This window comes from Carassius carassius, chromosome 37 (assembly GCF_963082965.1).
Source record: "Carassius carassius chromosome 37, fCarCar2.1, whole genome shotgun sequence".
Classification (NCBI taxonomy): domain Eukaryota; kingdom Metazoa; phylum Chordata; class Actinopteri; order Cypriniformes; family Cyprinidae; genus Carassius; species Carassius carassius.
In genome coordinates, this window is record NC_081791.1 from 10,508,222 (window position 1) to 10,522,276 (window position 14,055).

Consider the following 14,055-nt stretch of genomic DNA (forward strand, 5'->3'; position numbering starts at 1 on the left):
TAGAACACTTTTGTGTTTCTCAGAGGATGCTGCTTTCATTTTACTCCAACTCTCTGCAGTCAAACTTTCTTCTGCTTTCCTTTAGATTTCAGGGCTCTTGTGTTCTGAATCACATCTAACTTTATAACGGCAGTCCCAGCGAGGGATGATCATCTGAAGTGTCCAGCTGTGCTTAAACCCTACACTGCTCACTTATTAATGGGCTTGCATCAATTACCCAAATGCACAGTGATTTTATGAAATATTGAAGTGAATCAGAAATCCTTCTTGCGGTCTCAGGCCTCTTGCCCATATGTTTCACAGCTTGCCCGTTCAGCTTCTACAAAAAGCTTTGCTCTCACAAACAGTTATGCAGATTGTAGTGGACGGATGGCTGCTGATTAAATCTGGTTATACAAAGGTCTCTACCTTGTTATTCATGAGTCTTCCTGGCAATTCTAAATTTATAACAGTTTTACATTTGAATAGCCTCACTTTTCTGTTGTAAATAACAATGGGTCATGTGATAAATACGTTTGATGGAGAAAACATTGTGGTTCATTGGGCACAATTTCTCCAACCAAAACTAAAAGTACACCATAACCCTAAATAGCAACTGAATTGCTCCATGTTGTAATGTGTCTTTATGCCACGGTTTGTCAAAATGGGAACACAAATGGATGAAGCAGGAAGACAGGGCAGGGTACATGACATGAAACAGGCTGGTCAGGGATGGGGGTAGCTCCAGACAAATTAAGATAGTTTTGCTGAATTTGATGAGCTTTCTGACCCTGCATAGACAGCAATACAACTACCACTTTCAAGGCCCATAAAGTTATTAAAGACATCGTTAAAAAAAGGTTGAACTCTAATTTTATGAAGCTATATCATTTTTGTGTGGCAAAAAGTAAAACTAAAATAAAACACTTCTCGATATGTTCTATATAATCGTATATGTGACGAATAAAAATCTTGAATCTTGAATCTTTTCTTCCGTGTCAGTCTCCCCCACACTTTCAGGTACCACGGCATGTAAGAAATTAAATACATGTATTAAGAAAGAAAATTTCCTAATGTGAGGGCAGAATATTTCATAATAAAAATTTTATTTTATGTTAGGTGATGTATTATTATTATTGCGGTTATTATTATGGTATTATGGTTTCCTTTGAAAACACTTCCAAATAAAATAGAGCTAAAATATTACATAAAATATTGAAATGTTTGCAGTTTTATAGGCAATCAGACCATAACAGAAATGATGATGACAACTTGCCTTCTCTCCATCCTTTGTGTCAAAAAGGTCGCCACATGACTCAAGGGCATGTGGCTTTGATATTTCACTATGTAATTATAGTACATGCCTCAGCCTAGCTCTTCTTTGAAGAAACAAAAGTGTCATTCTCAGACTTAATTAACCTTTGGGTGGGCTGCACATTTACCTCATTACGAGCAACAAAGCATGACAGGTTCCTTTTCTGATGTTCTTTCTGAACGCCACTTTTTGTTTTTCCCAGTTCCTTCGACTTGTTTAGTTTTCTAACGAAGGTAATTCCAACCTATTTTTGGTCACTTGCTCATTATTCCGATTCTGTTTTAAATAAATTTTTGTCCAAACGAGAGCTACGTTTTCTATTATTAACAAAGAGAAACTAAAACCACGTGTAATAAAACTTTGATACGGCCATTTCGAAATCGTCTTAATAAGCTCTGGAGTCTTTCGTATCTTTCGCGTGGCCTCCAGGGACACGTCACGTCGAGATCTACTGATCTTTGGCAACATGCGAACCAGCAAGGGGGAAAAAAGCCCAGCATCCTCCTCTGCAGAGCTCCGAGAACAAACACACATACAAATCAACTCGACTCAAATGAAGACCCCAGGGACACATGAATCACGGGCAAACGGCCGCCCTGCCTAGTGTTTTCTCCTTGCCTATGGCAATATTTGTGTGAATGAGTAAAAGCCTTATTTGTAGGTCTATCATAACTTTATATAGCCAGCCCATACAATCCTACTGCTCTTTTTGGAATTATAGCCATAATAAAAGTGGGTGTTGGCTTTTCCTTCTATGTAATTAAAGATAACTGACCTGTGTGCAGTACAATCATAGCTCGGCCCGTAATGGGCTCTTTACATAACTGGCAGTATTTGAGACGATTACAACATTGTGTTTTAAAGGCCCTACCTGATGCAGTCATTTGCTCGGTATGATGGGATGCAGTGAAAGGAGCTAAATAAGCATTGAGAAGCAGATACGGCACATTAGGTTTATAAATTGAAGGGTGGTAATGATGAACTCAGCTGAGGGCGTCTGATGGACAGTGATGGCTCCCCAGAGTGAAGGCTCTACTGAGTTTTTGTTGGTATGTATGGCAGTGATTGAGGGTGTATCGTGCCCTTTGTTGTTAGAAGATCTCATGGTGCATTGAGAGAATGGGAGCAGGGCTGAACATTGATAGCACTTAAGTAGCTTATCGCATCTGCAGAGCATTTTAGCTGATGCGCAGTGAAAGAGGGCCTCAAGAGCGAAAACTTATCTCACGCTCCAGTGAAATATTGTCGTAGCTTCCTCACTCAAGGGCTTTCTTACAATAGATCACCCCGGTGCCCTCTTTCCACAGTGTTTGTAGTATTGACTGACTTTAATTTACAGTTTTTCTCGATTGTTTACACACATTTTCTGGTACTTGAGACACAATGACCACAACATGTAACTCATTCACCAACCCCCTGAGACAATTCTGCTAAACTACAAGCACAATTCCTGCTTTACACTCAAACTGCAGTTCTAAAACACACTTTTTTCAAAACACTACACACAATTATCTGCTTTAGGCACAATTTTCATGCAGAAAATTTCTTGTTTTCACAAGGAACACACTGCCATTCAGATATGCACACTGGCTCATCACATGGGCAAACACCCGTCACACAGTTTTACAATTAGCAATCAGAGCTTTAGCATAAAAGGGCAACAGGTGAGCTCTTCAATGGAACAATGGATGCCAACATTGGAAACAGAGGCAGAGCAAGAGGAGTGAGAGTAGGAGGAGGAGGAGGAGGAGGAGGACGGGGACGGGGACGAGGACGAGGAAGGCCAAGGAACGTAATCTCTGATGAGATCCGAGCCACTTTAGTTGATCATGTGGTCAACCATGGTCTAACAATGAGGGAGGCTGGGCAAAGAGTACAGCCAAATCTGAGCAGGTATACTGTGGCATCCATCATCCGGACTTTCCGAAATGAGAATAGGTAAGAAATCTACTCTCACTAGAAAATTGCAGTACTACATATACAGTTTTTTATGATTGTTTACACACTAAAATTAAAATTTCCACACAATTAGCAAAATTTTACTCCAATGAGCAAAACACCTGCACATATTTGCACAACATTACACACAATGTCTGTTTCACCCTTTTTGCAAAACATTACACACAGTGATTTGTAAAACTCTACACACATTTTCACACCTTCGACACAGATAAGGATTGTGAGGTTACTTCCTTGTAATTACAAAGCACCGGATTGCCAATAACCACACTAATGAATGAATTGGATAAACACATCTACCAGGTGTGGAAGCACACATGTGCTAATTTGAAAACGCAGCACTCAGGTGTGCTATAAAAGTTAGAAGAAGAAGAAGAGTGAGAATGAGAGGGGAGCTCAAAGAGGAGATGAAGGCGGTAGAGGTAGAGGAAGAGGAGAAGGAGGTAGAGGAAGAGGCATAGGTAGAGGAGAAGAAGGCAGAGGAAGAGGAGAAGGAGGTAGAGGAAGAGGCATAGGTAGAGGAGAAGAAGGTAGAGGAAGAGGAAAAGGAGGTAGAGGAAGAGGAGAAGGAGGTAGAGGAAGAGGAGAAGGAGGTAGAGGAAGACACCTAGGTAGAGGAAGAGGTAGAGAAGGACTTGAAGAGGTGATAGAACCTGAACAAAGAAGACGAGGACCAAATTTGACTCGAGAAATCCGTGCAACACTTATTGACCATGTGATTAACTATGGACTGACACTGATGGAAGCTGGACAAAGAGTTCAACCAAATCTCAGCAGAAATACTGTTGCGTCAGTAATTCGGACATTTCATCGAGAAAACAGGTAAGCTAACCACACAGTATACATTGAAACTGAAGCTTGTATAATCAATATTGTTTACTGTGACATTTGACAGTAGGCTGCATATATATATATATATATATATATATATATATATATATTAAATTAATCAAAATAAATAAAAATAAAATTTTTTTTTTTACATAGGATTGAGGGTCAAGGACACCAAGGTGGAAGGGGCCCTATGTTTAGTCATGCACAAGAGGCCGCCATTGTGAACATGATTTTGGCCAATAATTGTATCAGGCTACGAGAAATCCAAGCCAACATCAATGATGACAATATTTTCAATAACATCCAACGAGTCTCTCCGTCAACATTAGGTCGAATCCTAAAGAAAAATCAAATATACATGAAGCAACTGTATCGGGTACCATTTGACAGAAATTCAGAGAGAGTGAAACATCTGCGCAATGAGTATGTGGAGGTATGCATTGTTCATCTGACTATGGTGTGGTATCATGCACTGCTCATAATGTTCTGTCACAAAAAAATACTGTGCTATAGATATTGAATAGCATCCTATTTTCTTTAATGTGTTTCAGAGAGTCTTGCAAATGGATGCTGCTGAAATTCAACATGAATTTATATATGTGGATGAGGCTGGATTTAACCTTGCAAAAACAAGAAGAGGTAGAAATGTAATTGGGCACAGGGCAATCACCAATGTGCCAGGGCAGTGAGGGGGTAACATCACCCTTTGCGCTGCTATCACACAAAATGGGGTCCTCCACCACCATGCAAATCTGGGACCCTATAATGCAAATCTGATACTTGCATTTCTTGACCAATTGCATGAGATTGTCACAGCATTACACCAAGTGGACCAGATGCGGTACATTGTCGTTTGGGACAATGTCTCATTTCATCGGGCTGCTCTGGTCCAGAACTGGTTCCATGATCACTCTGATTTTGAAGTTTTATACCTTCCCCCATACTCCCCCTTCCTGAATCCTATAGAAGAATTTTTTTCAGCGTGGCGGTGGAAGGTATATGACCTGCGGCCTTATGACCGTTTGCCCCTCATTCAGGACATGGAACAGGCATGTGATCTTATTGAAGCAGCTTCAGTGCAGGGGTGGATTCGTCACACAAGGCGATTCTTCCAACGGTGCCTTGCCAATGAAGACATAGCCTGTGATGTGGATGAAATCTTATGGCCTGATCCAGCCAGACGGAGAGACGGATAGTTACAGTATTCTTGTTGCTTTTACAGTAGTTTTCTTTTATTTCTGTTTACTTTTACTTTACTTTTCTTCAGAGTCAAAGTGTATGTACTGTAATTCATGCAGTAATTTTTATTTGTCTATAGATTTTATTTGTTTACAGTAATTGATATCATTGTTGGTTGATTTACTGTAACTGATTATGGTAAGAAATACTGTAAGTATTGAAATAAATACTTGAAATATTCTGTCTACAGCATTAAGTGTTGTGCAGTGCTTGGTAAGGTTATAGTAGGCCTACAGTATTTGTCTACATTCTCCTTATATCTCAAAACAAATCATGAATAATGTTGTGAGTTTCTCACTATTTTTTGTCACCTAAATTATCTCTTACATACAGTAAGAATGTCTGGCCAAAAATCTACTTATTTTTTTTTACAAATGTGTTTTTTATTTATCACAGCAGTGTGAAACTGGCTGCAATAGTGTATGATCATTGATGACTGTGTTGGTTAAATGAAAACAAATAGCATTTTCACAAATATGTGTATATGTTTTGAATGAAGTGTGTATGTTTTGAATGAAGTGTGTCATTTTGCAAACAATCTAGGAATTTTGCTAATTGATTGTGGTGTTTGTATAATTGTGATTATATTTTGACAAAAAGAACTCTGTTTTCAAAATTGCGTGTAAGCAATTGAAAAAAACTGTAAATACAGTATTCAATGAGTACAGTAGTACAGTATTGCCTGTGGACTGTTCTGTAGGACTGTAAAAATGCTGTAAAGTATGCTTCATGTATATAGGAAATGTATACCTACTTTGTATTTACACTATTTTACTATGTATTTGTTTGGCAGAACTGAAAGATTACCAATACAAGGCGGTCGGGAACGTGTTCTGTCTCCTGAACAGGAAACTCAAATCATTAACATGGTCCTAGAAAACAATGCCATAACATTACGGCAAATACAAAGAAAGATAATAGAAAACAATGACATATTTCAAAATATTGATAGGGTAAGCTTATCAACACTGGACCGTGTCTTGCGCAGAAATCATCTCAGGATGAAGCAGGTCTACAGGGTGCCATTTGAACGCAATTCAGAAAGAGTCAAAGAATTGCGACATAACTATGTGCAAGTGAGTCCCACAATTGATGCATACTCTCAACACTGTATACATTACTGTAAATTATACATATTTCAATATTGTAATCATAATGATTGAGCTTCACAATAGTGACCACTCCATGTCTATTTCTGATATTGTCATGTGTGTTTCAGAGAGTCCTTGAGCTAGAGGTGGCTGCAGTGGAGCACCAGTTCATCTTCATTGATGAGGTTGGGTTCAACCTCACAAAAAGACGAAAGAGGGGAAGGAATATAATCCGCCAGCGTGCCATTGTTGAAGTCCCTGGCCAGCGCGGAGGGAACATCACAATGTGTGCAGCGATTACCCATCACGGCGTCATCCATCACCATGCTACCCTTGGCCCCTACAACACCGCCCATCTGATCACATTCCTGGACACCCTACACAACACACTCATTCCACCAGATCAGGTAGATGGCCCAGAGCAGCTCAGGTACGTTGTCATTTGGGACAATGTAAGTTTCCACAGGGCTGCTCTGGTTCGTAACTGGTTCACTGCCCACCCACGCTTTTTAGTTGTTTATCTCCCTCCATATTCTCCATTCCTCAATCCTATGTATGTAGACCACTGTATGTCCTACTTTGTGTTGGTTGGGATGTACACTGTGTACATTGTTTTTGTGGGAAAAATTAAATATATTCGTTACCGTGTATTTGTGTGTTCTGTAAAAACAATATTCTCAAATATTTTACAACACACTTATGTATGTACTGTCTGTAGTAAGTGTAACACTGATTATGATGAATGGAGAATAAGTGTTTTCCATTCATCATAGTGTTTTACACTGAGCACATCAGTGTTCAAATGGTTCTTATAAATGTCTATTCATATGATGGTTTGTGTGTGTCATTTGAAAACAAAATACCATTTTGAGAAGAAATAACATTGTTTTGAATGTAAAGTTTCATTTTGCAGGAGCATTGAGGGGTTTTGCCCATTGTGTGTGTGTTTTTGGATTTGTGTGTAGAGTTTTGAGAATATGAGGCATGCTTTCAGAAAATGTGTGTAAACAATCGAGAAAAACTGTAAAATGGACCTTGTCATAGAAATGTAAAACCATATTTCGTTCACAACGCCCAAACTGCCTTTAAAATTCAGTCCGTATTCAAAACTGCAGATCATTCTGAATGTCTGTTAAACTGATGAATGTACTAGAAATTAGCGCTATGTATAGTATGCAATTATATGCTGATTAAACTGGTTATTCTTTATTTAGTGAATAATTACTCATTGGGTAGAGGGACATTTTTACTCTAATTCAAAATTGAAACACTAATTTAAACATGAAATTTGTATTTTAATCAACATATTTTTATGCTTTGATGAAGGCTGCAACCCAGAAGGGTTCATATCTGACACTAAGTGCCTTGTACAAGTGTTTGTTATAAATATAAAGATATCTGAAAATAATTTGGTAGACATTTCTAATGAATTATATTTTTAAATGACATGGTCCACTATTGTAGCTCTGATGTCATCAGTTATTCTATTTCTTACTCTTCTTACCCTTCCTCTTTCCCCTCCTTGTCCTCTTCTTGCTCCTCCTTGTCCTCTTCCTCTAACTTCCTCTATCCCTCTCGCTTCTTCACCTCCACATCCTCTTCCTCCAACTTCTTCACCTCCACGTCCTCTCCCTCGGCCTCCTCGGCCTCCTCGGCCTCCTCTGATTCTCACTCTTCTCACTCTTACTGCTCCTTCCATTGTACTCCACACAGACAGCTTACCTGTGGCTTATTTATAGTGCTTAGGCTGATTGCAAAGTGAACTAATTATCTAAATCAGTTTTCACATGTGAAAGTGTGCCAGACAGTTGGCAAAATAGTGTTAATGATAGCCATACATGTGTATAATTTTGCTAGGAGTGTGTTGGAAATGTGGTAATTGAGTGTAAGCAGTGAGTTGTGTTTAAAGTTCTGCAAAAAGAGTGTTGTACAGTGAATTGTGCCTACAGTTTTGCAAAGTGTGTGTTACAAAATTGCAAACTGAGTGCAAAGCAGTGTTTGTGCTTTTAGCTTTGCAAACTCAGTGAGGGGTTTTGCTATACGTATTAATAGTTTTAGAAATTGTGCTACAAGAATCACGATTAGCGCTTAAGCATTCAGAAAAAACTGTAAAGACCAGAAGCCATTAAAAGCATGTGTGCTGTATTTGCGCTGAACTGTGCATTTCAGAGTGATGTAAAACAGCCTTAGTCCACCGCTTGTGTCCATGGACATCAGTCTTATTTGTATTTAAGTGCAGCTCGCTCTCATTTACTGTGACTCTAAGGAGCTGTGACTCAACCTCGACAGACAGCAGAGCTGACTTACTGTGAAAGTGGAAATGGCACTTGCGGGGCTTTGTGCAGTAATGGTATTTATACTGCAGTATCCTGCGCTGAGTTCATATGTTTGCATCTTCCTTACTGTCCGCTCATTTCATTGGCCAGCTTAATGCTAGTAGGTGCATCCGTTCTTTGTTTATAGTTTGGATTTTACTTCTGATAGATGTGGTATGCTTTGCAATAACAACAAAGACTAACAGTGAGGGCAGTTTTGCAGACTAGTAAGTACAAAGGCACAGTAGGTGTTTTCATGCTGTGCTGCTCAAATTAGTTTATTCATTCTGTCTGTTTCAAAAAACATCCTGCAAGATTCAAAACTAATTTCTCAGGTTAAAATATAAAAAAAACACCCAGATTTGAAATTTGGGGAATCGTGATGTACCAATTCTTCTCATCCTTATAAATAATAAAGGATGAATGTTATGAACAAATCATGTCTGTCCATCAGTTACAATAGTAATACTGCTGTTAGGGAAAGAAACATCAGTAATACAACTAAATCTCCACAACACAACAACAAAAAGCCACAAACCCAACAAAATGTGTATAACACAATGAAAACAAGCCACAAACCCGACAAAATGTGTATAACACAATGAAAACAAGCAACAAACCCGGAAAAATGTGTATAACACAATGAAAACAAACCACAAACCCGACAAAATGTGTATAATACAATGAAAACAAGCCACAAACCCAACAAAATGTGTATAACACAATGAAAACAAGCCACAAAGCCGAAAAAATGTGTATAACACAATGAAAACAAGCCACAAACCCGACAAAATGTGTATTACACAATGAAAACAAGCCACAAACCCGACAAAATGTGTATAACACAATGGAAACAAGCCACAAACACAACGGAAACAAGCCCCAACACAACTAGATATGCACAACACAATAAAAATAAGTCCTATCCGTTGTGTTGTGGTGATTTCATTGTGTTGTGCACTACTGTGATTATTGTATGATCAGTACAAGTCTATTAGTTATTTGATTTATGCATTTTCATGAAAACGTCTCGGGTTATGACTGTAACCCTTGTTCCCCGAGAAGGAGGAACGAGAACTGCATCGAACGACACTTTGGGGGAAGCCCCTCAGCGTAGCGCCTCTGAAGTATGAATGAAACTGAGCCAATCTTGATTGGTATTGCGTCATGATTCAATGTGTGACGGCATACGCGGAAGCTATAAAACAAGGGTTACGAGACGTTCCCCTTCGAGGGAACATCAAACTGCGTCGAACGACACTTTTTGGGGGAACGAGTACCCACTATGCCACAACGAGCCCTGCCTGACTTGTGTGAAGCTGCACACCGGCACACTTAGGACGAGAGCACAAGGGTGCCAGGTGTCGAAGGAATGTCCATGCTGTAAAATCTAATAAAAGTGTGAGGGGTGGCCCATCCTGCTGCATCGCAGACCTCCTGGATGGGGGCCCCTAAAAGGAGGGCTTTAGAGGATGCCATGCCTCTGGTAGAATGAGCCCTCACGGCCAGAGGTGAAAGCAAATTGCGCACCTGGTAGGCCATAGATATAGCTTGAACAATCCAGTTGCTAATGGTCTGTTTGGAAGCAGGAAGCCCCTTCTTGGGTGACCCGAAACAAACTAACAAATGGTCTGACTTCCGCCATGAGGAGGACGTCTGGATATATATTTTCAGAGCTCTGACAGGGCAGAGCAGGTGAAGTCTCTCCTCATCCGCCGTCACGTGAGGTGGAGGATGAAAAGCCTGCAGAACCGTAGGCCGTGCCACATTAGACTGCACCTTGGGAAAATAGCCTGGCCTAGGAAGTTGGATGGCTTTGATGTCGCCTGGAGCAAACTCCAGGCACCCGTCAGATATAGAGAGTGCCTGGAGATCTCCTACCCTCCTCAGAGAGGTAATGGCCAACAAGAAAGCCACCTTAACCACATCAACTCTGGGGACCCACCGGTGGGTCCAATATTGCATATGCCTAATTCTCAAAAAATCAAAATAACAGCTGAAGTGGTTAAGGGAAAGGTTCTTGGCCTCAGCCGACTCCAGCGGTTCGAAGGGGGCCTCAACCAACCCTCCGAGAACCACCACTAGGTCCCAAGTGGGAACCCTGGTACGAGCCGCAGGTCTCATCCTCCAAGCCCCACGGAGGAAACGTACGACCAACGGCTGTCTCCCCAGAGGCCCATCACTCAGAGGAGTGTGGAAAGCCGAAATGGCAGCCACGTACACCTTGAGAGTGGACAGGGTAAAACCAGGTGAGGAGCGATCTTGGAGGAACTCCAGCACTGAAGCCACTGGGCAGTTAACTGGGTCCACCTCACGCTCTCTGCACCAAACGGTGAAAACATTCCATTTACAATTTCCTCATGGAGGGAGCTCTAGAGCTGAGGCCAAGGGTGAAGTATTGAGCCCTCTGTCTGTGTCAGCAGGTCCCTCCTGATACGAAGCTCCCATGGAGGGCTGTCCAGGAGTAATATTATGTCTGAGAACCATACTTGGGCCGGCCACGATGGGGCTACCAAAAATAGACTGATGCCGTTGCGACGAATCCTCTCTAGAACTCCCGGGAGCAGAACAATCGTGGGAAAGGCATACAGACGCAGCCTCGGCCACGTCTGTACCATGGCATCCAACCCCAGTGGGGCTGGATGTGTGAGGGAGAACCACAGTGGACAGTGAGTCGTCTCGCAAGACGCAAATAGATCCACTTCCACTGGGCCGAACCTCTGATATATTGACTCCACCACCTTGGGATGGATTCTCCATTTCCCGGGCCTCAGCCCCTGCCTCGACAGGATGTCTGCTCCTTGATTCGGATTCCCTGGGATGTATGTTGCTCTGAGAGACAAAAATTTCCCCTGGGACCACAAGAGGATCTGATGTGCCAGTCTGCATAGAGGGCGAGACCTCAGACCCCCTTGATGGTTTATAAAGGCCACCACCGACATATTGTCCGTCCTCACAAGGATGTGATGACCCTTGAGATCCGGCAGGAAGCTCCTCGGAACACCACCAACATTTCCGGGCAGTTTATGTGCCAGGAGGAATGATGGTCCTGCCATAGACCTCCCATAAAGCGGCTGTCCATGACCGCTCCCCAGCCCGTGAGGGAGGCGTCTGTCGAGACAGCTTTCCGGTGACATGATGCTCCCAGCACAGGACCTTGTGACAGAAACCAAGATTTCTTCCACAAAGATAGGGAACGAAAGCATCTGCGCGTAACACTGATAATGCAAAATGGGTTTCCCCTCGGGGAGAACCCCTTGGGTTTCAACCACCACTGCAAGGGTGTCATGTGCAGGAGACTGAATGGAATGATATTGGATGCTGCTGCCATGAGACCTAACACTCTCTGGAGATGTTTTACAGTTATGGCCTGGCCTAGCTTTATCCTGGTCACCGTGGCCAGGATGGATTCGATCCGTGCAGGAGACAATTGTGCCTGCATCGTGACCGAATCCCACACCACTCCCAGGAATGTGGTTCTCTGGGCTGGTGCCAACATTCTCTTTTTCATGTTGAGTCTCAACCCCAGGCTCTGGATGTGGGCAAGGACAACATCTCGATGCCGAACTGCCAGCTCTTGTGACTGGGCTAGAATCAGCCAGTCGTCGATATAATTGAGAACCCTGAGACCCTGAAGCCTCAGCGGTGCTAGAGCTGCATCCATACATTTTGTAAATGTGCGAGGGGAGAGAGCTAGGCCAAACGGAAGAACCCGATATTGGTACGCCTCATCCCCGAAGGCGAACCTCAGGAACTTCCTGTGAGATGGAAGGATGGAAATGTGGAAGTATGCGTCCTTCAGATCTATCGTGACAAACCAATCCTCGGAATGAATTTGGTTCACGATGATAGGAATAGTGAGCATCTTGAACCTGAATCTCCTCAGAGACCGATTCAAGTGCCTGAGATCTATTATTGGACGCAACCCCCCATCCTTCTTGGGAACTAAGAAGTAGCGGCTGGAGGAGGAATACGTTCTTTAGCCTCCTTTACCAGCAGAGAGTTTACCTCTTGCTCCAACATCTGACTGTGCTCTGGGTTGACTACAGTCCAGACCACCCCATTGAACTTTGGTGGGCGGGAACCGAACTGTATTCTGTACCCCTTTTGAATGGTGCGCAGAGCCCAAGGAGAAATATTCATGCATCGAAATACTCTACTAAGGGGACCCGCCTCTCGAGGCTGGCCTCGGGTATTACTTGGGATTTGTTCTTGGCCCCCTGAAGCGGATCTCCGGCAGGTTTTGACCGAAAACAATTCTCGATGTGCGGACGCGAATGCTGCCTGGCCGCAAGCCTGTGAGGCGGACAGTGCAGGGCGTGTTCGCTGGAGACCGATGCGTCCTGAAGCACACTTAACGGCGGGAAGTCGACATGGATTTCCTGCGGGCTCCGCGGAGGAGGCGACCTCGATCGCTCCCCCACGGGTGGGGCCACCCGCAGAGGGCCTAGGCTGGCTAGGACCTCTTCGTTGAAGCCTTCTTCGCCTGCAGGATGGCCCTCAGATCGCCTTGCTTCGGCTGAGGCTTCGGCTGAGAGCGTAGTCTATGCCCCCAGGCTGCCTGAGGGGGGGCTCTAGAAGCGACGCTCTCTTTTTGCGACTGTCTGTAGGCGGAGGAGCTGGCGGATGGCTGTGGCTGCCCGCTTGGGGCAGGCTTCTTAGGCCTCGAGGGGCGAGGGAGGTATTGTTTGAAGGCTGCAGATTGTTTCTTTGCCTCCTGAAACCTGTCGACGATGACATTAACTGAGTCGCCGAACAGGCCAGAAGGCGAAATCGGGGCATCAGGGTGTAAAGCCCTGTCCTTCTCCTTGATGCCTGATACCCTCGCCCTCATCAATATCTTTAAGAAGGTCGGCCTGGTACGCTTGCAGTACTGCCATTGTATGCAGACTAGCGTCAGCCCGACCCGCAGGCATATAAGCCCTGCCCACTAATGCAGATGTATCACGGCACGGTTTAGTGGGCAGCAACGGGGTTTTTAGGGATGATGCCGACTCGGGGGCTTAATAAGTGGCAAGCGGCTGTTCCACCCGAGGCATCATCCCATAACCGTTCTCTCGCTCCCCCCCAAGATATTACTATAGTTTAACACAGGGGGGTTTGACACGCGAGATGAATGTGGTTTGTTCCACAATTTACACAACTCTTTGTATAAATCTGGAAAGAACGGTAAACCCCGATGACGAGGTTGCTCTCTGTGCTGCAGGAAACGCTCGTCCAACTTGCTTTTAATAAGCGTTTCCTGCCTCTCATGTGGCCAACTGATATTAAGACGGGCTACTGCATGAGAGACAACCTCCACCAGCTCCTCATATGGAGGGAC